We start from the raw sequence: 22,504 nt of genomic DNA, 5'->3' as shown, positions 1-22,504 counted from the left end.
CGGTTAAGAAAGCAAATGGCATGTTGGCCTTCATAGCGAGGGGATTTGAATACAGGGGCAGGGAGGTGTTGCTACAGTTGTACAGGGCCTTGGTGAGGCCACACCTGGAGTATTGTGTACAGTTTTGGTCTCCTAACTTGAGGAAGGACATTCTTGCTATTGAGGGAGTGCAGCGAAGATTCACCAGACTGATTCCCAGGATGGTGGGACTGACCTATCAAGAAAGACTGGATCAACTGGGCTTGTATTCACTGGAGTTCAGAAGAGTGAGAGGGGACCTCATAGAAACGTTTAAAATTCTGACGGGTTTGGACAGGTTGGATGCAGGAAGAATGTTCCCAATGTTGGGGAAGTCCAGAACCAGAGGTCACAGTCTAAGGATAAGGGGTAAGCCATTTAGGACCGAGATAAGGAGAAACTTCTTCACCCAGAGAGTGGTGAACCTGTGGAATTCTCTACCACAGAAAGTAGTTGAGGCCAATTCATTAAATATATTCAAAAGGGAGTTAGATGAAGTCCTTACTACTCGGGGGATCAAGGGGTATGACGTGAAAGCAGGAAGGGGGTACTGAAGTTTCATGTTCAGCCATGAACTCATTGAATGGCGGTGCAGGCTAGAAGGGCTGAATGGCCTGCTCCTGCACCTATTTTCTATGTTTCTATGTTTCTAATTTCCAACTTCAGCTCCAGTTAACACTGCATTATAAATTACAATTCTACATCTACAAGCACCAGAGTTTCGGATAGGTACTGGAACTTGCACGAAAACAGCGTATTTTCAAAATAAATGATAATTCAGAAAAGCATTCTGTAAAATGAGAATGAAAAGCTCTACATTTTACAAAACAAACTCAATACCTCTCTCACTATGTCTATTTCCTTCAAATATTCAAACTTCATTTATGCATTAAATACACTGTAGAACAAAAGAAAAGTGTAGCTCTAATAAATTGATTAACTTTGAGATTAATTTATTGCACAAGTGCTGTGGTTGAACAATAGTCAATTTCAGTTTTAGTAATGCGTGCCTGGGGAGGAGGGGCACAATGCAAGTCCTAAGTGGCTGAATTAACAAATGCATTTCTGCAATTTTTCCAGTTGGAAAACTTGGGACACAACCAACATATTTCCCAGTTGATTTCATACAGTATCTCACACGCAAAGAACATCTGAAACACCTCACAGCACTCACATAGAAGTTGAACACAACAAATGGCAAACAGCTTTGGTACTGTTCAGGTCTTTTGCAATGTAGTTTCTAACTAAAATCAGATTTATTGAATAATCTGCTCCTTTTCTTTGAATTAGGAATGCCACGGGACTTTCCTGTCAAAATTTCAATGGCACAGGGTGCCCACACAGTTAGATGTTCCAAAATGGAAAACTAAAGCATGCTCTAGGGAGATTCTATGCAGCACCATGAGCAGGAATGAGTCACAAGGCACAGACCGAATGGGAGCTCAATATTCTCTGCAGGTACCACTATGTATAACAGATACTAGGCATGCAACAGTAATTACAGCTACATCCATTATAAAGTGAAAAATCACTTCTAAATAAATCAGACCTCCCATTTATTCTGAAAGCCAATTTCTCAGATCCAACCACCCCTTTGTGAGGCTGTGTCTAATCTTCATTAACTCTCTTGTCACCATCAGGAACTTGGGGAATGACCAACATTATAAGAATGTTGAAGATTGAGTTTAGAGTGAGATCCAAGTCTGTGCAGCTTTTAAGTGATAAAAATCGATGCTGCATGTAGCAATCCATTTGTTGCCATGTATATGTAAATTGTTTAGGTAAATGAAAAGCTTGTAAGAAACTGAATTGCTTGATGTCAAAAAGTAATATACTGAAGCCTACTTCATTGTAACTTCAAAAAGGGACATTATACACTGCATAACTGGGTACATGTTAAATAGACTTGGTGATTTCTGGATTTGATATGAATTCTGGTTAAAAAAATAGGTTGTGAAATCAGTTGTAATTAAATGGTTTTTGCAGGTCAAAAATAAGAATTTATAATTAAACAAAACCTCAGACTTACTCAGCAAAATAATTTTGAAAGAAACATAGAAAATAGGTGCAGGAGTAGGCCATTCGGCCCTTCGAGCCTGCACCACCATTCAATAAGATCATGGCTGATCATTCCCTCAGTACCCCTTTCCTGCTTTTTCTCCATACCCCTTGATCCCCTTAGCCGTAAGGGCCATACCTAACTCCCTCTTGAATATATCCAATGAACTGGCATCAACAACTCTGTGTGGCAGGGAATTCCACAGGTTAACAACTCTGAGTGAAGAAGTTTCTCCTCATCTCAGTCCTAAATAGCCTACCCCTTATCCTAAGACGATGTCTCCAGATTCTGGACTTCCCCAACATCGGGAACATTCTTCCCGCATCTAACCTGTCCAGTCCCATCAGAATCTTATACGTTTCTCTGAGATCCCCTCTCATCCTTCTAAACTCCAGTGAATAAAGGCCCAGTTGATCCAGTCTCTCCTCATATCCATGCCAGTCCTGGAATCAGTCTGGTGAACCTTCGCTGCACTCCCTCAATAGCAAGAATGTCCTTCCTCAGATTAGGAGACCAAAACTGAACACAATATTCCAGATGAGGCCTCACTAAGGCCCTGTACAACTGCAGTAAGACCTCCCTGCTCCTATACTCAAATCCCCTAGCTATGAAGGCCAACATACCATTTGCCTTCTTCACCGCCTGCTGTACCTGCATGCCAACTTTCAAGGACCGATGAACCATGACACCCAGGTCTCTTGCACCTCCCCTTTTCCTAATCTGCCGCCATTCAGATAATATTCTGCCTTCATGTTTTTGTCCCCAAAATGGATAACCTCACATTTATTATCCACATTATACTGCATCTGCCATGCATTTGCCCACTCACCTAACCTGTCCAAGTCACCCTGCAGCCTCTTAGCATCCTCCTCACAGCTCACACCGCCACCCAGTTTAGTGTCATCTGCAAACTTGGAGATATTACACTCAATTCCTTCATCTAAATCATTAATGTATATTGTAAAGAGCTGGGGTCGCAGCACTGAGCCCTGCGGCGCACCACTAATCACTGCCTGCCATTCTGAAAAGGACCCGTTTATCCCGACTCTCTGCTTCCTGTCTGCCAACCAGTTCTCTATCCACATCAGTACATTACCCCCAATACCATGCGCTTTGATTTTGCACACCAATCTCGTGTGGGACCTTGTCAAAAGCCTTTTGAAAGTCCAAATACACCACATCCACTGGTTCTCCCTTGTCCACTCTGCTAGTTACATCCTCAAAAAATTCCAGAAGATTCGTCAAGCATGATTTCCCTTTCATAAATCCATGCTGACTTGGACTGATCCTATCACTGCTTTCCAAATGCGCTGCTATTTCATCTTTAATGATTGATTCCAACATTTTCCCCACTGATGTCAGGCTAACCAGTCTATAATTACCTGTTGTCTCTCTCCCTCTTTTTTTAAACAGTGGTTCTACATTAGCTACCCTCCAGTCCAAAGGAACTGATCCAGAATCGATAGACTGTTGGTAAATGATCACCAATGCATCCGCTATTTCTGGGGTCACTTCCTTCAGTACTCTAGGATGCAGACTATCAGGCCCCAGGAATTTATCGGCCTTCAATCCCATCAATTTCCCTAACACAATTTTCCGCCTAATAAGGATATCCTTTAGTTTCTCTTTCTCACTAGACCCACTGTCCCCTAGTACATTCGGAAGGTTAGAACATAAGAACATAAGAATTAGGAACAGGAGTAGGCCATCTAGCCCCTCAAGCCTGCTCCGCCATTCAACAAGATCATGGCTGATCTGGCCGTGGACTCAGCTCCACTTACCCGCCCGCTCCCCATAACCCTTAATTCCCTTATTGGTTAAAAATCTATGTGTGATTTGAATACATTCAATGAGCTAGCCTCAACTGCTTCTCTGGGCAGAGAATTCCACAGATTCACAACCCTCTGGGAGAAGAAGTACCTTAACTCGGTTTTAAATTGGCTCCCTCGTATTTTGAGGCTGTGCCCCCTAGTTCTAGTCTCCCCGACCAGTGGAAATAACCTCTCTGCCTCTATCTTGTCTATCCCTTTCATTATTTTAAATGTTTCTAAAAGATCACCCCTCATCCTTCTGAACTCCAACGAGTAAAGACCCAGTCTACTCAAACTATCATCATAAGGTAACCCCCCTCATCTCCGGAATCAGCCTAGTGAATCGTCTCTGTACCTCCTCCAAAGCTAGTATATCCTTCCTTAAGTAAGGTGACCAAAACTGCATGCAGTACTCCAGGTGCGGCCTCACCAATACCCTGTACAGCTGCAACAGGACCTCCCTGCTTTTGTACTCCATCGCTCTCGCAATGAAGGCCAACATTCCATTCGCCTTCCTGATTACCTGCAAACTAACTTTTTGGGATTCATGCACAAGGACCCCCAGATCCCTCTGCACCTCAGCATGTTGTAATTTATCCCCATTCAAATAATATTCCCTTTTACTGATTTTTTTTCCCCAATTGTTACATTTGTTATTTGTGTCTTCCTTCGTGAAGACAGAACCGAAGTATTTGTTCAATTGGTCTGCCATTTCTTTGTTCCCCATTATAAATTCACCTGAATCCGACTGCAAGGGACCTACATTTGTCTTCACTAATCTTTTTCTCTTCACATATTTATAGAAGCTTTTGCAGTCAGTTTTTATGTTCCCTGCCAGCTTCCTCGCGTACTCTTTTTCCCCCTCTTAATTAAACCCTTAGTCCTCCTCTGTTGAATTCTAAATTTCTCCCAGTCCTCAGGTTTGTTGCTTTTTCTAGCCAATGTATATGCCTCTTCCTTGGTTTTAACATTATCCTTAATTTCCCTTGTTAGCCACGATTGAGCCACCTTCCCAGTTTTATTTTTACTCCAGACAGGGATGTACAATTGCTAAAGTTCATCCATGTGATCTTTAAATGTTTGCCATTGCTTATCCACCATCAACCCTTTAAGTATCCTTTAAGAAATGAAATACTTCAGCTTAAGCTATGTTAAAAGGAACTAATGTGGGCCATTAGCACCTTGCAGATATCTTGTCCCATAGAACTCGGTTTGACATTTGTTCATTATGCAGGCAACTGAAATGCACTTTATGTGGTTGCTGCCTATCGGTAGAGTGATGAAATGCTCTCCCTGCCAAAAAGGGAACACATTTGTATGCATCACATCAGAACTGCAGAAAGATGATAGGGTGCTGGGTCAAAATCGGGTTGAACGTTAATTTTGGAATCCCTTTTTCGGGTCTAAGATCAAAAAGTCAAGTCTCAATGTACTTTTCGGTTAACACTGGGCTGTCAGGAGAGCAACACTCAAGTGCTAACCCACGAGCTACAAGTGTTGCTCTCCCGTTTTTACTTCACCAGCGCATAATTGTGCTTGTTGGAGGGTCCCACAGTTTGTGATACCTTCAATGAATGCTCTTCAAACCCAGGCAAAGTTGGCACCTGAACACCATCAGCCATGAAGTTTGTATCCTTTTGTTTCTTGGATATACCACACGCCTACTGCCGATGGAATATTTTACTGAATAAGTGCCTTTAAAACTTTTAATTCCCTTCAATTCTTCCTAGCTCAGTGTCTCAACCTTCACATTTTCAATTCGAGGCAGTAAAGTGAGTTAATATATTAAATGGTCAAGAAATCACCCTTTGCTATATTTATAGTCAATGAGCAGATTTATTCAGGCAAGGTAGGAGAAAGAAGCAAGACTCCCATTTCCCACTATGAGCAAAATTCCGCATCAATATTGGCATAAAAGAGACCCAGCTGTGAGGAGGGATATGTCTTATAACAGACACTTCCCAATTGTAGGAGAATCTTGACCTTAATTTTATTATTGTCCCATCAGAAACTGATTTGTTGAGAGAAGCACTAAATAATTTCAACCCCATAGAAATGAAGAGTCCCATTTTGTTTACAATGTAAGACAACAAAAAAGCTTAACAAAAACATCAACCATCAGCAGAAGCAAGCAACTCTGGAATCCCCCTAAACTATTTGGTGCATTCTTGCTCTCCCCTCCCCTCCCACTATCTCGCCTGTAAAAATAAAATGCCAAAAAAACACATTTCAACCAATATGTTTCTTAACTCAAGTTACAACCAACAATAACATACCTACAACTGCTAGTACTTTATCCAGTGTTACATAGCTCAAAATGTTCTCTGCAGACACAAACCAAGTTTGGAAAGGCATCGTGTTTGCAACTGAACATAGGATGAGAATTTCATGCACTACTATCGCATCTAACTGAAATCTCATTTTTCAAGGAGTCAAAACGGTTTACTTAAGCAACACAGCAAATGTTGGAAACATTCATGTCAGTCAGCATCGTAGAGAGAACAGACAGGTTAGCGTTTCAGATGTGGATCCCTTTGACCTTCCTCCAGTTCTGACAGAGTCCACATTTGAAACGTTAACTTGTTTGTTCTCTCCATAGATGTTGACTGACCTGAGAATTTTCAGCATCCACTTTTTGTTTAAAACAATTTCTTTAACCATTCCTCATAGTACTCAATTCAGTAAGGCCTCACTGTGACAAACTGGCCTCTACTTGAATTGCAGATTTAAAGAAAGCCTTCGACTCATGGTATATCTCACTCCACTTGAACTTGCTGTGATCCAATGAGGAAACAGCACAGATTAAAATCCAGCAGCATTACAGACACAACAAGCATCCCAATACATACGGAGGAGCATGGCCTGCTGGAGAGCTTTTTAGCAGTCCAGAGTTTATCATAAAGGGAGGTTTTAATTAGCTTAGACTGTTCAAATCAGGGACAATTAGTCTAACACTTCAAAGAGACAAATTAGTCAGACTAGATAGGTAGTTAGTACTATAAGAACTACACATATATAAAAGTTAATGATAAAATTATTAGCTTAATATAGAAATCACGAACATTTATTTTCCTTTTTTCAAGTTAGCAGTCTAACAGCTATTGTAAATATACATATTTTACTGTTATTTACTTGCTTATTTATCTACTATTCAATAACATTTGATTGGCAGTTAAATAGTAAAATAATGTTAATATTTCTCTGTTGCTTTTGAAGATGCAAGAATTCTGCGGAGGCATCAAAGAAATCTGAAGAAAGATTACGTTCGTTAACCTGGGCACACCTTAAAAATTTAACCTACATACAAGGAACAGTGAAGATCATTTTGAGGCAGAGCAGAAGACCAACCAACAAGAGTAGTCTTAAATACAGTCGCCAAAATATCTAGAGTAATGGCAGTAAAGTATAGGTATCTACCAACATAAGAACTAGGAGCAGGAGTAGGTCATTTAATATCATGGCTCATCTGATCATGGACAGCTCCACTTCCCTGCCCACTCCCCATTACTCTTTATTCCCTTATCGCTCAAAAATCTGTCTATCGCCACCTTAAACATATTCAATGACCCAGCCTCCACAGCTCTCTGGGGCAGAGAATTCCACAGATTTACAACCAGAGAGAAGAAATTCCTCCTCATCTCAGTTTTAAATGGGTGGCCCCTTATTCTGAGACAATGCTCCCAAGTTTTAGTTTCCTCTACGAGTGAAAATATCCTCTCTGCGTCCACCATGTCTACCCCCCTCATTATCTTATATGTTTCAATAAGATCACCTTTCATTCTTCTGAACTCCAATGTGTATAGGCTCAACCTACTCAACCTATCTTCATAAGTCAACACCCTCCCCTCATCTCCGGAATCAACCGAGTGAACCTTTTCTGAACAGCCTCCAATGCAAGTATATCCTTCCTTAAATACGGAGACTAACACTGTATGCAGTACTCCAGGTGTGGCCTCACCAATACCCTGCACACTTGTAGCAGGGCCTCTGCTTTTATACTCCACCCCCCTGCAATAAAGGCCAACATTCCATTTGCCTTCCTGATTACTTGCTGTACCTGCATACTAATTTTTTGTGGTTCATGCACAAGGACCCCCAGGTCCCTCTGTACTGCAGCACTTTGCAATTTTTTTTTCTATTTAAATTATAATTTGCTTTTTTATTTTCTCTGCCAAAGTGGATAACCTCACATTTTCCCACATTATACCTCCATCTGCCAAATTTTTGCCCACTCATTGGGCCCAAGTTTCGAGCCGTGTCTAGAACGGCGCAGTCCCGACCTGGACGCCCGTTTTTCGCGCCACAAAGTGCGCCTAAAAAAAACTTCCAGATTCTCCAGCTCCCTGCAGGTTGTTTGCAGCTCGGCGCAGCGCAACACAAGCTGTAGGGGGCGGAGCCAGGTCCCTGTGCTGAAAACAGTGCCGGGACCTCTGCACATGCGTGCTACAGTGGTCGCGCATGTGCAATAGCTCCAGGCGACCGACACCCTCGCTCCCCCTCTCGGTCCGACCGACACCCTCGCACTCTCTCTCTGACCGACACTCTCGCTCGCTCTCTCTCAGGCCGACACTCTCGCTCTCTCTCTCTCAAACCGACTGTTCGAGCGATCTGACTCTCTCTGACTATTCCAGCAGTCCGGTGCACGCCGTGAAGCCACTCGGCCTGGGATGGGGCGTGGCACATCGGGTCCCACGTTGCAGCACGGCTGGGGGCAGGAGCTACTGCGCATTTGCAAAACCTCCAGTGCGCAGGCGTCGAGCTGCTGCCACTGTTTTTCACGCAGGGCCCTAGCTCCGCCCCCTAAATCGACGCCGCACCAAGCCATGGGAGAGGTCACAGAATGGCCAGAATCCAGAGACATCGTTCCGGCACCGTTTTCAGCCTACAAAGTCGGCGGCTCTCTGATGAGTGCGCCAAAAAAAAACGGGTGAGCCAATTTTGAGTCCATAGTATCTTCCCTACCAAATCTTTTCATCATTTTAACACCTCAATTCGATTACCCTTCAACCATCTAAATTCAGGGGAATACAAGCCAAGCTAATGCAGCCTGTCCTTAAACTAACCCTCTTAGCCGTATCATTCTTGTGAATCGGCACTGTACCCCTTTCAAGGCCGATACATCCTTCCTGAGCTGCGGTGGCAAGTGCGGAACACAGTACTCGAGTTGGGGGTCTGGCTAAGGTGCTGTATAACTGAAGCATCACTTCCTCCACTTTGTATTCCAGCCCCTTTGAAATAAAGGCCAACATTCCATTCGCCTGTAATTATTTTTTGTACCTGTCCACTAGCGTTTAGTGATTTGTGTAAATGGACATCAAAACCTCTGATCCTCATAATTGATAGTTTCTCACCATTCAGAAAACACTTCTGATTTGTCTTTCTTGGATACTTCCACACATTGAACTCTGTTTGTTACAATTTTGTCCACTTAATCTGTCTATGTCTGTCTTTGTAACTTCCTGGTTCCATCTGCACACATTACTTGACATCTCCTAACTTAGTGTTATCTGTAACCTTAGATTTACAACTCAATTCCTTCATCCAAGTCATTGATAAACATGGTGAAAAACTGAGGCCTCAGCATAGATCCCTGGGAGACACCTCTTCTCACTTCCTCCAACCAGAGTATGTTCCCATTTTCCTTACTCTGTCTCCTACCTCCCAACTAATTGCCAACCCATGTCATAAAGTTGCCTTCAATTCCATGCGCTTTCACTTTTGCTGATAACCTCTTGTACTGAACCTTAGCCAAATGTTCTTGATTCAGGAATTATGCTGTTGGCTTGCAAATGTTACTCCGTTATTCAAGGAGGAGTTAGCTTTTAATTTTAAGTTAATGGAATCTGGGACAGTGACTGGGCATTTAAAAAAAATGTATTCCAGATGTCTGGAAGTCCATATAGATAACATCCATAGACATTCCTTTATCCACCATGTTCGTGACCTCTTCAAAAAAAATCAACTAGATTAGTCTTGACTTGCCATGCTGATTCTCTGATCAGCTCTTACTTATTGAAATGCTCAGTCACTCTGCCCTTGATGAGATTCTAGTAAATTTCCCACAACTGATTTTCGACTTGTAGTTACCTCGTTTCTGGCTCCCTCCCTCTTTAAATAATGGAGTAACAGTTGCAATTTTGCAAGTCAACAGTAGAAATTCCAGAATCAAGAGCTTTGGAAAATTATGACTGAACGCCTCTGTAATTCCCTTATTTTAATGTCTTGGGGTGGAAACCATCCCACCCCAGGTTAAGCTAGTCCTGGAGATTAAGCAACCTTAAGTCCCATTATTTTCTCCACTAATTTTTATAAACTTCCTGCCTTTGATTTATTTTTAGTTTCCCTGGTACTGCTGGTATTTTATAGTATTCCTCACAAATTCATTTACACCTCACCCTTGTATTAATACATCTAAAAATAAATCAATCGCATCCTGAGAGAGAAAACTGGTAATATAACATTTCTCATTATCAAATGTAATCATCCCAAAGGAAAATCCATCTCTATATATGAATGGATATTTAGATAGAATAAAACCAACACATAGCTAAAGGTGTTTAAAGCTAAATTAACAGAGGCAAGAGGTGACTTCAAGACAGGTACTATTGCTAACATATTTAAGAGTCAATGACACAAGATAGAAAGTGTGGAGAGAATTGATAAACTAACCAAACTTAGAGAGGATAAAACCATGGTCCAGATGGATTGCATCCACACATTAAAAAAAAAAGCTAGGTAAGAGATAGCAGAGGCACTAATACATATAAAAATCAACCGGAAAGGGAATAGTACCAGAGGACTGGCAGAGAGCTAATGTGGTTCCTATATTTAAAAAGGGAGATGGAACAAGTCCAGGGAACTACAGATCAGTTAGCTTAGTGGCTGTGGTAGGAAAAATAAATGGAATCTTTACTCAAAAACGTAATAGAAAAACATCTAGAAACTGAAGATATAGTAAAGAATAGTCCATGAATATCTGGGGGAGACAATATTTCACACACCATTTTCAAGAAGAGTCACTTTGTGAACAAGTCTGAGTGCAAAAATTAGCTTGCAATTGTCAGAATGCTTGTACACAGCTTTGGTGAACCAGACACGAGGAACACAAACACAATGGCCAGGTTATGGAGCTACTGATCTGCAAGATTACAAAAACTGCTCCGTTGTATTAAGATGTTAATACAGTTCGCAAAATTTCACAATATTCATATGCATATTTCTTCAATAATCCTGCAGTGACCGTATCATAACTAGATCTTGCAGTACAAGAGCTCCGATATTCCAATTTCCTCCACCCTATTTTTGTCTCTTCTGACATCTTGACCTCCCTTCAACAACTTATCCACCATCACTCCTTGTCGTCACATCTCACTTCTTCGGGAAAATATCTCCCTAGCAGTTGAGACCAAGCATTAATGGTACATTCATAGAGAACAGTGGCTGCAGTATCACTTTCAGCCAGGCAGTACCATGTTTATAGTACCCGACTCCAACTGCAGTTTTTCTGCCCACGAGGGAACTCTGTGCATGCCAGCACTCTCACACGTGCAGAGCTCCCCGCTCAGCAATTAAAACTTAAATGTTTAGAGAGCAATGGTAAGTGTGTCCTACAAATGTTTTAGTTAGAGGTAGCTTTAATAATGTCTCGAGGGTCCGGGGATCTCACACCACTTCTCTCCAATGTCAGGTCAAGCCTCAACTCGACTTATTCTGCAACTCAGGCTTTGCGACTTTAAAACGGCAGCATAAACAAACCTTACTGTATTGCTCAACTGTGGGGGAGCAGCAGAAATCCACAGCCAACCATTCCATGGCAGATGTCAAACCACACACTCTACTGTGGATGCGAACAGTATGCAAATTGCATTTAAAGACAATAGGGACTGGAACTTTAAACCACTAAATGCATCATGTAAATGTTTAAATCTCGGGACCAAAGTCATTCCAAGTTTCAGGAATTTTTGGATTTTGGAGAAGAAATCAGACGTTCCGAATCCAGAAACCTTGTGGACGCTTTTCGGGTATTTCCAGATTTCAGAGGCAATCCGACGTCCCGCATCCGGAAACCCTTGGGACAAGTTTCGCGAATTTCTGGATTTCGGAGCATTACATCCAATGGCCCGAATCCGGAAACCTTGACGCTGGGCCGGGTCGCGCCGGTTTGCATATTTTTTTGGATTAGTGTTTGGAAAAAAGGTATGTGCAGCTTAAAAATCCGGTTTTCGGGAAATATTTCCAGAAAACGACTCTTGTAATCTCTGTACAATGTCCGGTTTTCGGACAATTCCGGTTTTTAGAACTCCGGATTTCGGATGTTCAACCTCTACTTCATTTGCACTTTGATATTCACACGGAACAATTCAGTATGTGCTCAGTTGCATCATTTCCTTCCCTACTTTTATATAGGTACATACAAAAATTCTCCTAGCCCTTATCTCCTTATATCAAAGATGCTGATCATAGAGATAGAAAAATAAGGCTAGTCTAACTCAACTGACATTTAAAGCTGTAGTGACATACATTTTTTGGAATCTCCCCAGTCGATTTTGTAGAATAGAATGGTGCAGCACAGAAAGAGGCCATTCAGCCCATCATGTCTGTGCTAGCTCTTTCAAAAGAGTAAGAGTTATTGCCACAACCCGATTCTTTCCCAATATCCCTGCAATTTTTTCACCTTCAAGGACTTATCCAATTCCATTTTAAAAGCTACTATTGAATCTTTTTCCACCATCCATCAGACATTGCATTCCAAATCATAACCACTTGTTGCATAAGAAAGCATTTCCTCTCGTCGCCTCTGGTCCTTTTACCAATCACCTTAAATCTGTGCCCTCTGCTTATGACCCTTCAGGCATTACGTTGAGCCACGGAGTAGTTATCTTTGACGAAGGACTGTAACCCAAAGCACGCACGCTGGCTTTCTCCACATAGAAGCACACAGTAAATGAGGTTGTGCACTGTAGCATGTTGACTGCTGAAGCCAGCAGTTCATTTCACTAAAAGTACCTCCACATCATAACTGCAGAGCAAGGACATCTCAGCTTTATATTGTTTTTGTTAGTGGATGCATTCTTTTGCATTTTGAATTGCCTGCGTGCTATAAGGGCATTTTAAAACAGCTAGTTAAACTGTTTTGAATACTGAAAACTATTTTTACCTGTAAATGTTATTTAACTTATTCGCACACACACACACACACAGAACTTCTGGCCTTCACTTAATCTTCAGAAATCAGAAGTACCCGAGTTTTCCCAAATATCAAGCCATTTCAGACATTGTGAAGCATCTTTAAATGATTCCAATATAAAACAACTATTGTTTAGTGATGTACCAAGTGGATAGAGAACTGGTTGGCAGACAAGAAGCAAAGAGTAGGAATAAACGGGTTCTTTTCAGAATGACAGGCACTGACTAGTGGGGTACCGCAAGGTTCAGTGCTGGGACCCCAACTATTTACAATATACATGAATGATTTAGACGAAGGAATTGAATGTAATATCTCCAAGTTTGCAGACGACACTAAGCTGGGTGGCGTTGTGAGCGGTGAGGAGGATGCTAAGAGGCTGCAGGGTGACTTGGACAGGTTAGGTGAGTGGGAAAATGCATGGCAGATGCAGTATAATGTAGATAAATGTGAGGTTGCCCACTTTGGTGGCAAAAACAGGAAGGCAGATTATCTGAATGGTGACAGATTAGGAAAAGAGGAGGTGCAACGAGACCTGGGTGGCATGGTACATCAGTCATTGAAAGTTGGCATACAGGTACAGCAGGCAGTGAAGGCGGCAAATGGCATGTTGGCCTTCCTAGCAAGAGGATTTGAGTATAGGAGCAGGGAGGTCTTACTGCAGTTGTACAGGTGAGGCCACACCTTGAATATTGTGTGCAGTTTTGGTCTCCTAATCTGAGGAAGGACATTCTTGATATTGAGGGAATGCAGAGAAGGTTCACCAGACTGATCCCCGGGATGGCAGGACTGACATATGAAGAAAGACTGGATCGACTAGGCTTATACTCACTAGAATTTAGAAGAATGAGAGGGGATCTCAGAAACATATAAAATTCTGTCGGGATTGGACAGGTTAGATGCAGGTAGAATGTTCCCGATGTTGGGGAAGTCCAGAACCAGGGGTCACAGTCTAAGGATAAGGGGTAAGCCATTTAGGATCGAGATGAGGAGAAACTTCTTCACTCAGAGAATTGTGAACCTGTGGAATTCTCTACCACAGAAAGTTGTTGAGGCCAGTTCATTAGATATATTCAAAAGGGAGTTAGATGTGGCTCTTACGGCTAAAGGGATCAAGAGGTATGGAGAGAAAGCAGCAATGGGGTACTAAAGTTGCATGATCAGCCATGATCATATTGAATGGTGGTGCAGGCTCAAAGGGCCGAATGGCCTACTCCTCTGCATCTATTTTCTATGTTTCTAAGCTATGTCTCCACACAATGAATGAGACCCAAAGCACAATGATAAAAGCTACATATCCAAAATATAAGCTGTCGTTTCTCTTCACAGATGCTGATTGACTTGCTGTGATTTTCCAATAGTTGGTATTTTTATTTCATATCAATTTCTTTTCTCCAGGAAAAAAATCTCCGTGAAAGATACGCTCACATCTTTAAGAATTTGCTGCTATCATGCAGTGTTTATTCAATGATAATCCAGTTCATATTTACAGATAGAAGAAAATTACTGCAATTGGCTAATATAGCTCTGGTCTCTCCATTAAAGACAAACTGATTTAAAATGACTACAGGTTGGAATTTTAATCCTTTTGGAGCCGATAGATGATGGCCTCAAGAAATACAGCCAACGCAATTAGTACCTTAGGTAGGAGTCTGTGGAGTTGAATCCTTGTTCGACAGAAGGCCACAAACATTGCTAAAATAGCCAAAATCAACATGAGTTTTAGGTCCTGCATGCCCCATGAGATGGTGAAATCAGGATCTGCGCAGACCTAATAAAAACTACAAACGGATACCTTTCAATCAGTGCACATAAAACTGATGTGCCAGTTGAGGATTGTACCACGCACTGCCCCAGAATGGAAGCATAGATAATCAAAGGTTCACACATGAAGAACAGATGAGGTACCAAAGGGTAACCCAGCAAGAGTTGTGCATTTAGAGGCGGGGGGTTGGGGCGGTGGTGGAGAACAACTTCGTAATGTACACACAGGAGATTGGAGATATTAAGTGTACAGGGAGGACCATTCCAGCATTTCAATGCCAAAAAAAAAAATCACCGGTCTTTGAATCTCACTTTTCTGTGCAAGGCCCAGGCACGGATTGAGCCGAGAGGAGAATGGGGGGAGGTCATACAATTCAACTAGATAATAAAATGGAAAAGAATGCATTTTAACTTCATTAACCAAGAACTTAACTTAAGCAATACCAACAGACCAGTTTTGTAAAAAGTATTTTGGTAAAATATATTCACCGATACAAATCATAAGAACTATTGATAAGTGTCAGAAAATAACATTTACTGCCAATCAAACCACTGCATGTTCATAACCTCCCTTATCCGGAACCCTCGGGACCTGGCCTATTCTGGATACGGGATTTTTCCAGATGAGGGGTGGTCACGTTAAATTGGATGGGAATAGGTACTAAGCAAGGGGATATCAGGACTGGGGGCTTGGGGCTGGGAGTGCAGCAGAAGATCATGGGTGGATCGCGGGGTTAGGTCAGCGATTGTGGGAGTCAGAGGCGAGGAAGGACTTCAATTTGTTCATGTCGGAGTTCTGTGCATGTGTCATCTGGTGGCCAGTGGATCTGGACAAGGGATGGTTCTCGATAAGGGAGTTCTGGATAAGGGAGGTTCAACCGCTGCAGACCTATTTTAATTTGTATTTATTGAACACAATATAAAATTTGTTCACTTCAAGAGAATTTGACTGCCAACAGCCTAAATTGCAAGTTTAAAGAGATATAACTTTATATATGTGCCTGGAAAACCTTCAGGTCAGTTTTTGAGTTTTGTCTCAGACGAGGCCATCATTTAGAAATGTAGATTTTTTTTAAATTTATGTTTGTTAAGGATGGTCAGTGCTCAAGATTGGAGCAGCCCTTACACCCTGAAGATCCACTGATTGTACCCAGCATTACCACACCAGTTGATCCAGATGTGGAGTCCCCCTGCCCCAACACCACATCTACTGCAGCAGTGGATATTTTTCCATTTCTCACACCAACGACTTCGGACCATTGTGTTCATGCCGGCCAACAAGAGGCTATCCAGCCTAATCCCACTTTCCAGCTCGAGATCCGTAACCCTGCAGGTTACGGCACTTCAAGTGCCCATCCAAATGCTTTTTAAATGTGTTGAGTGTCAATGAGGTCTCCCCTCAACCTCCTCAATTCCCAGGAAAACAAACCCAGCTTATCCAATCTGTCCTCATAGCTACAATTCTCCACTCCCAGCAACATCCTCATAAATCTCCTTTGTACCGTTTCCAGTGCAAATCACATTCTTCCTGTAATGCGGTGACCAGAACACCAGTATTTTACAGTTCAAGCATAACCCCCTGCTCTTGTATTCTATGCCTCGGCTAATAAAGGCAAGCATTCCGTATGCCTTCTTAACGACCTTATTTACCTAGCCTGTTACTTTCCAGGATCTGTGGATATGCACTCCCAGGTCCCTTTTTGTTCCTCTACACTTCTCAGCATCCCACCATTTAATGTGTATTCCCTTTCCCTGTTAGCCATCCCCAAATGCATTACCTCACATTTCTCTGGATTAAATTCCATTTACCACTGTTCTGCCCACCTGACCAGTTGATTGATATCTTCCTGCAGTCCGCAGCTTTCTTCATTATCAACCACACAGCCAATTTTAGTAACATCTACAAACTTCTTAATCATACCCTCTATATTCAAGTCTAGATCATTGATGTATATCAGAAAAGGCAAGGGGCCTAGTACTGAACCCTGCGGAACCCCACTGGAACATCCTTCCAGTCACAAAAACACCCATCAACCATTACCCTTTGCTTCCTGCCTCTGAGCCAATTTTGGATCCAACTTGCTACTTAAATAACAGAAAATGCTGAAAATACTAAGGTCAGGCAGCATCGATGGAGTGAGAAACAGAGTTAACATTTCAGGTTGATGATCTTTCATCAGAACTGCAAAAGGTTAGGGATGTAACAGGTTTTAAGCAAGCAGAGGCAGGGAAAGGGAGAGGAAAGAAAAGAACAAAAGGGAAGATCTGTGATAGGGTGGAAGGCAGGAGAGATTAAATGACAAAAGGGGCAGAAGAAGATGGTAATGGGACAAGTACAGAAACAAAAGATAGGTCCAGAGGTGTAAATGGGAATACGAGAATCCTCAGCAACTGCTGTCCAAAAAAATCGGGGCAGAGGTTATGGTCTGAAATTGTTGAACTCAAGAGAAGGTTATAAAGTGCCTTATACATCACTGGTATACTTTCAACTTTTTGATAGATAAAAGCTCACGGCAGAATGTGTTTAATGGGATATAGCTATAAATAAATATTTTACAACTTTGAAATGATTAATATAGTTGACAGGTATCGGATTGTTTTAGTGCACAACCTAAAGTTGATTTTACAGTGCAATTAGTGCCAATCCAATGTGTGACAGTGCAAGTGGTCAGCAAATTGATCAAACTCAAATGAAACACTTAGTAACGAGTTTTTTAAAAAACACTTGCGTAGCAAGTCTCCAAATAAACGTGCCTAGAATATACCAACTGCTAATGTTATACACACCCACTCAGGACAACATCACTAGGCCTATCGTGTGTATCTGTATCTTCCTCAGCTTCAAATATTGATCAAATTTCAGAGGAAATGGTCTTTCCCTATTTGTTCTATTAAAGCCCGTCACACACACACACAAGCATACAGGGTTTTGTGCTCAAGACTGTTAAGGGGCTGGCATTAGAGTGCACGATTCACAGAAGGTCCACGACCAGTGCCGCAAAACTATTGTGAAAGTGAATAGAATGTTAGGATACATTGCCAAAACAATTAAATATGAAACAAGAAACAGCATTCTATCTTTGTAGAAGGCCTTAATCAGGCCACATCTAGAATACTGTGCCCAGTTTTGGTACCCTCACATGGTGAGGCATATTGAGGTTCTGGAAAAGGTTCACAGGAGGACTACTGGATTGATACCCAATTCATGGCCCTTTAATTACCAAGACAGGCTCAGTGAGCTGGGCATCTTATTTTGGAAAATTGTAGACTTTGCAGAGATATAATTGAGGTCCTTAAAATAATGAAGGACTAAACTCAGTCCAAGTGGATAGACTGTTTGAGATGGTTAGTTAGGGAATGACTAAAGGATACCGATATAATTTACAAAAGCATAGAACTAGGTTTGAAGCAATGCTTCATTTTGCAGAGTCGTCAACCTGTCAAATAAGCTGCCATCATGTGCTGCACTGAGTGCAGATTTCCTGCGAGCATTCAAAAAGGGAGCTGGACAAGTTTCTCCAAGATGCAAATGGAAGATGGGTGGATTATTTGGGCGTAGTGTCACCCAATCATTGTGATATCCTGGAATTTGCTTCAGCAATTTTAGGGGTCAGAGAATAATTCTGTGTTTTCTAAATTGATCCATGGTTTTATTTCTCTTTCTGTGTCCCTAGAGATTATACGACTGCGTTGGGGAGAAGAGGAATGGTGTGTGGAAATTGTAGCATGCTGGAACAGAACAGGCTCAGTAAACCAACTGCTCCTTTTCAGTCCATTATATGTTTGAATGTTCCCAACCATTTCTTCAAAAATTCTATTACTTTTGTCAAATACAACCTGCTTTTAACAAATGCATGCTAGCATTTCCTTGATTAACCAATGCATTTCCAAATACAGATACCCACTAAATTTTATCTATAATGATGGATTCTAAGAGTTTGGCCACAACGGATATTGGACTAACTGGTCTATAATTATCGTTTATCGTTCTCTCCTCCTTGAACAAAGGTGGTAACAATGGCTACTCTCCAGTCCCCATCAAAATTTACATATTTGAGAATTGTGGCTAGAGCCTCTATTCCCTCTCTCGACTTCTTGTAAAAGCCTAGGATGCAACCTAGGATCAGATATTGAGTTCTTCTGTTTATTTTTTCTATAGCTATCTCTAATAATTGTTCGACATCCTCCTCTAGTTCCATTATCATTTGCAAAAGCTGATGGAAATATTTAATATCTTCATCCTTCAAAATGAGACATCCTCCTTTACTCTCAAGCAGTTCTACCATTTCCAATTATTCTTTTAATTTTTATATGCTTATAAAAGTGTCACCTACTTGGCTGTGCATTATATTAGTCATAGTTTAATTGAAGTTCTAGGATTTGTTTTCCAGTGGTGTTCAAGCTAACCGTTGACAGTCAAGTAGTGTTCTGTGATCACGACACCCCAGTGTCAGGAAAGCTACCAATTTAGTGTCAAATTATGGGTAATTTTTCATGGTATCGGCCTTTTGGCTAAGATCATGCGTAACTGACCTGACAGGGGAGTAACCATGACCCCAACGTGGTTCTCCCTGGATCAGGAAGGTGGTTCTCCAATGCTTTTTGGAAATAGGAGGTGTGTGGGGTTGCTGACCCATCCACCTCCATGGCACGAACCTGGTATTGCAGTACTTCCAGGAACGGTGCTTGGGCTCTAGGCCTTTTGGCTAAGAGCATTAGCGCAGGGTGATCCTTGATGTGTGCAAGGTGACCTCTGGCGTTTGTGATCTGACAAAGAATTGGAAAGATTGGCTACGAATAAAAAAAAATAAAAAAATAAAAAATAAAAAAATAAAAATTAACAACTTCCGCTTCTCGGCCTTTTGGCTAAGATCATGCGTAACTGACCTGACAGAGGAGTAACCATGACCAGAAAGTGGTTCTCCCTGGATCAGGATGGTGGTTCTCCTATGCTTTTTGGAAATAGGTGGTGGGTGGGGGGCACACATCCACCTCCATGGCACGAACCTGGTATTGCAGTACTTCCAGGAATGATGCAGTGGCTCTAGGCCTTTTGGCTAAGAGCATTGGCGCAGAGTGATCCTTGATGTGTGCAAGGTGACCTCTGGCGTTTGTAATCTGACAAGATGATCTGACAAAGAATTGGTAAGATTGGCAACGAATAAATAAAAACAATTAAAAAAATTAACAACTTCCTGCTCTACACAGACATCAGTAGTGCAGTTCTAATCAACGGGTGGGAAACTCAAAGCTTTCCAATCCGATCTGGAGTCAGGCAAGGCTGTCCTCTCTCGTCTGTCTTGTTTGTCTGTTGTATCGAGCCCTTTGCCGAGTCCATCAGGAAGGATGCGGGCATTAGAGGGGTGACGATCCCAGGCAGCGGAGGCGCTCAGGTCAAGACCTCCCTGTACATGGACGACGTCGCCGTCTTTTGCTCGGATCTCTGCGACCAGTTTGAACTGGCCTCGGGAGCAAAGGTCAATCGCACCAAGAGCGAGGCCACGCTCTTTGGTCACTGGACCGACCGAGCCTCCATTCCCTTCAGCGTCAAGCCAGATTTCCTGAAGGTGCTGGGAATATGGTTCGGAACGGACGGGGCGTGCGCCAAAAACTGGGACGAGCGTATTGCCAAGGTCAAACAGAAACTGGCATTTTGGGAGCAGCGCTCCCTTTCCATCACAGGCAAGAACCTGGTCATCAGGAGTGAGGTGCTCTCGGTGTTGTTGTACGTGGCGCAGGTCTGGCCCATCTCTCGCTCCTGTGCGGCGGCAGTCACCCGAGCCGTCTTCCACTTTGTCTGGAGGTCCAAAATGGACTGTGTCCGCAGAGACACAATGTACAAATCTCTGGACAGTGGAGGAAAGGACGTTCCGAACGTGGCCCTCATCCTGATGGCCACCTTTGTGTGCGGCTGCATCAAGCTATGCACAGCCCCCCAGTACGCAAACACCAAGTGTCACTACGTGCTGAGGTTCTACCTGTCCCCATTGTTGAGAAGGATGGGTCTAGCCATGCTGCCGCGAAACGCCCCCACCAGTTGGACCATGCCTGTCCACCTGTCCTTCATGGAAAAGTTTTTCAAAAGAAACCCCTTTGACCACAAGGCCATCAAACAGTGGTCAGCACGTAAGGTCCTGGACGTCCTACGAAAGAAGGAGACGGTGGACCCTGTCGGGTGGTTCCCTGAGTGGACTGTCGAACTTGTTTGGCAGAACGTCTCATCGCCAGAGCTTACACACAAGCACCAAGACGTAGCTTGGTTGGCGGTGAGGAGGGCCCTACCCGTCAGAGTGTTCATGCACAGCCGACGCCTCAGCAGCACGGCACGGTGCCCCCGGACCGGCTGCGGGCGGACGAGACTGTCACCCATCTCCTTCTGGATTGCGCCTTTGCAACGCAGGTCTGGAAAGAGATGCAGTGGTTGCTGTCGAGGTTCATCCCAAGCAGCTCCGTAACACAGGACTCTGTGCTCTACGGGCTATTCCCAGGGACACACACTGAGACAGACATCACCTGCTGCTGGAGGGCCATCAACTCGGTCAAAGACGCTCTTTGGTCTTGCCGAAATTTGCTGGTTTTCCAGAACAAGATGACCACGTCCGCATGTTGCAGACTGGCGCAATCCAAGATCCAGGAATACGTGCTGAGGGACGCACTGAAAATTGGTGCAGTCGCCGCAAAGGCACGGTGGGGAAGGGCCACAGTCTAAAGCCCTTCTGCCACGGAAAACCCGGGGGCAGGAATCAGCACAAACCTCCCTCGGGCTGTATTTCTAATTTACTCTTTGTGTACATAGAGCACCAAATCTGTAAACACCAATGTCGTGCCGTGTACAATGCAAGGTGTGTTACGAAATGCATGTTTGAAAAGAAAAAATGTAAATGTACCGTCACCCATTCCGGGCACTGTATTGTAACACATGAAATGTAATTTGTGTGAATGTACCACAATGTATCCCGTTTATTATACCGAATCGCACTTGAACTGAAAAACAAGAAATGTAACGAACGAAACTGCCGTCAGCACCCAGATGTATTGTATGGGATTGCTGACCGCAGCGAAATGTACTGAAATGCCACTGATTGTGCTGTACAGATTTTTTTTATGAATAAAGTATATTTTGAAATTTTAAAAAAATTAACAACTTCTCGGCCTTTTGGCTAAGATCAAGTGTAGTATCTGTTCTTATCAGTTTAATATCCCCTATGGGGACATGATATTGAATTGATTTTTGGACAGGGAGCTGGATCAGGGGCATGCCCCGTCCACTCCATGCACCGACCTGGTATTGCAATATTTCCAGGAACGGTGCAACTTCGCCTCTCGGCCTTTTGGCCTAAGATCAAATAAATTGGCGCAAAGTGATCTTTGGCGTTAGAGTTGATCTGGAAAGAAATTGGATTAAAAAAAAAATTTACAACTTCCAGACCATCGGGTATTTGAATTAAAACCCATAAAAAGTAAACGGAAGCCTTTCTTCCCAATCTGAGTTGGTTTTGAACTCAAGCACCACCAAGGTGAAAAAGCAGCATTTATTTTTCAATTGTTTTCCCTTCAGCTTCCTTCCACTCAAAGGCAACAACTTATGTTGGGGTACGGTCCCACTTTTGCCAGCAGCCAGGTACTTTGAGCAAATCCCCATTCTTCATGTTTGAACTTAAAACAGAG

The 22,504-nt window shown here is 42.7% G+C and overlaps 1 non-coding gene and 1 pseudogene across 1 annotated transcript; both read left to right on the top strand.

Moving 5' to 3' along the window:
* The first annotated feature begins 19,682 nt into the window (after positions 1–19,682).
* LOC139256806 (U2 spliceosomal RNA) lies at positions 19,683–19,880 on the top strand. Its single transcript, XR_011592202.1, has one exon. It is a non-coding gene; the product is annotated as a U2 spliceosomal RNA (small nuclear RNA).
* Positions 19,881–21,976: 2,096 nt separating this feature from the next.
* On the top strand, positions 21,977–22,155 carry LOC139256805 (U2 spliceosomal RNA; annotated as a pseudogene).
* The last annotated feature ends 349 nt before the right edge of the window (positions 22,156–22,504 follow it).

Source organism: Pristiophorus japonicus, unplaced genomic scaffold, assembly GCF_044704955.1.
Source record: "Pristiophorus japonicus isolate sPriJap1 unplaced genomic scaffold, sPriJap1.hap1 HAP1_SCAFFOLD_774, whole genome shotgun sequence".
Lineage (NCBI taxonomy): Eukaryota > Metazoa > Chordata > Chondrichthyes > Pristiophoridae > Pristiophorus > Pristiophorus japonicus.
This window is presented reverse-complemented; position numbering and strand designations above follow the sequence as displayed.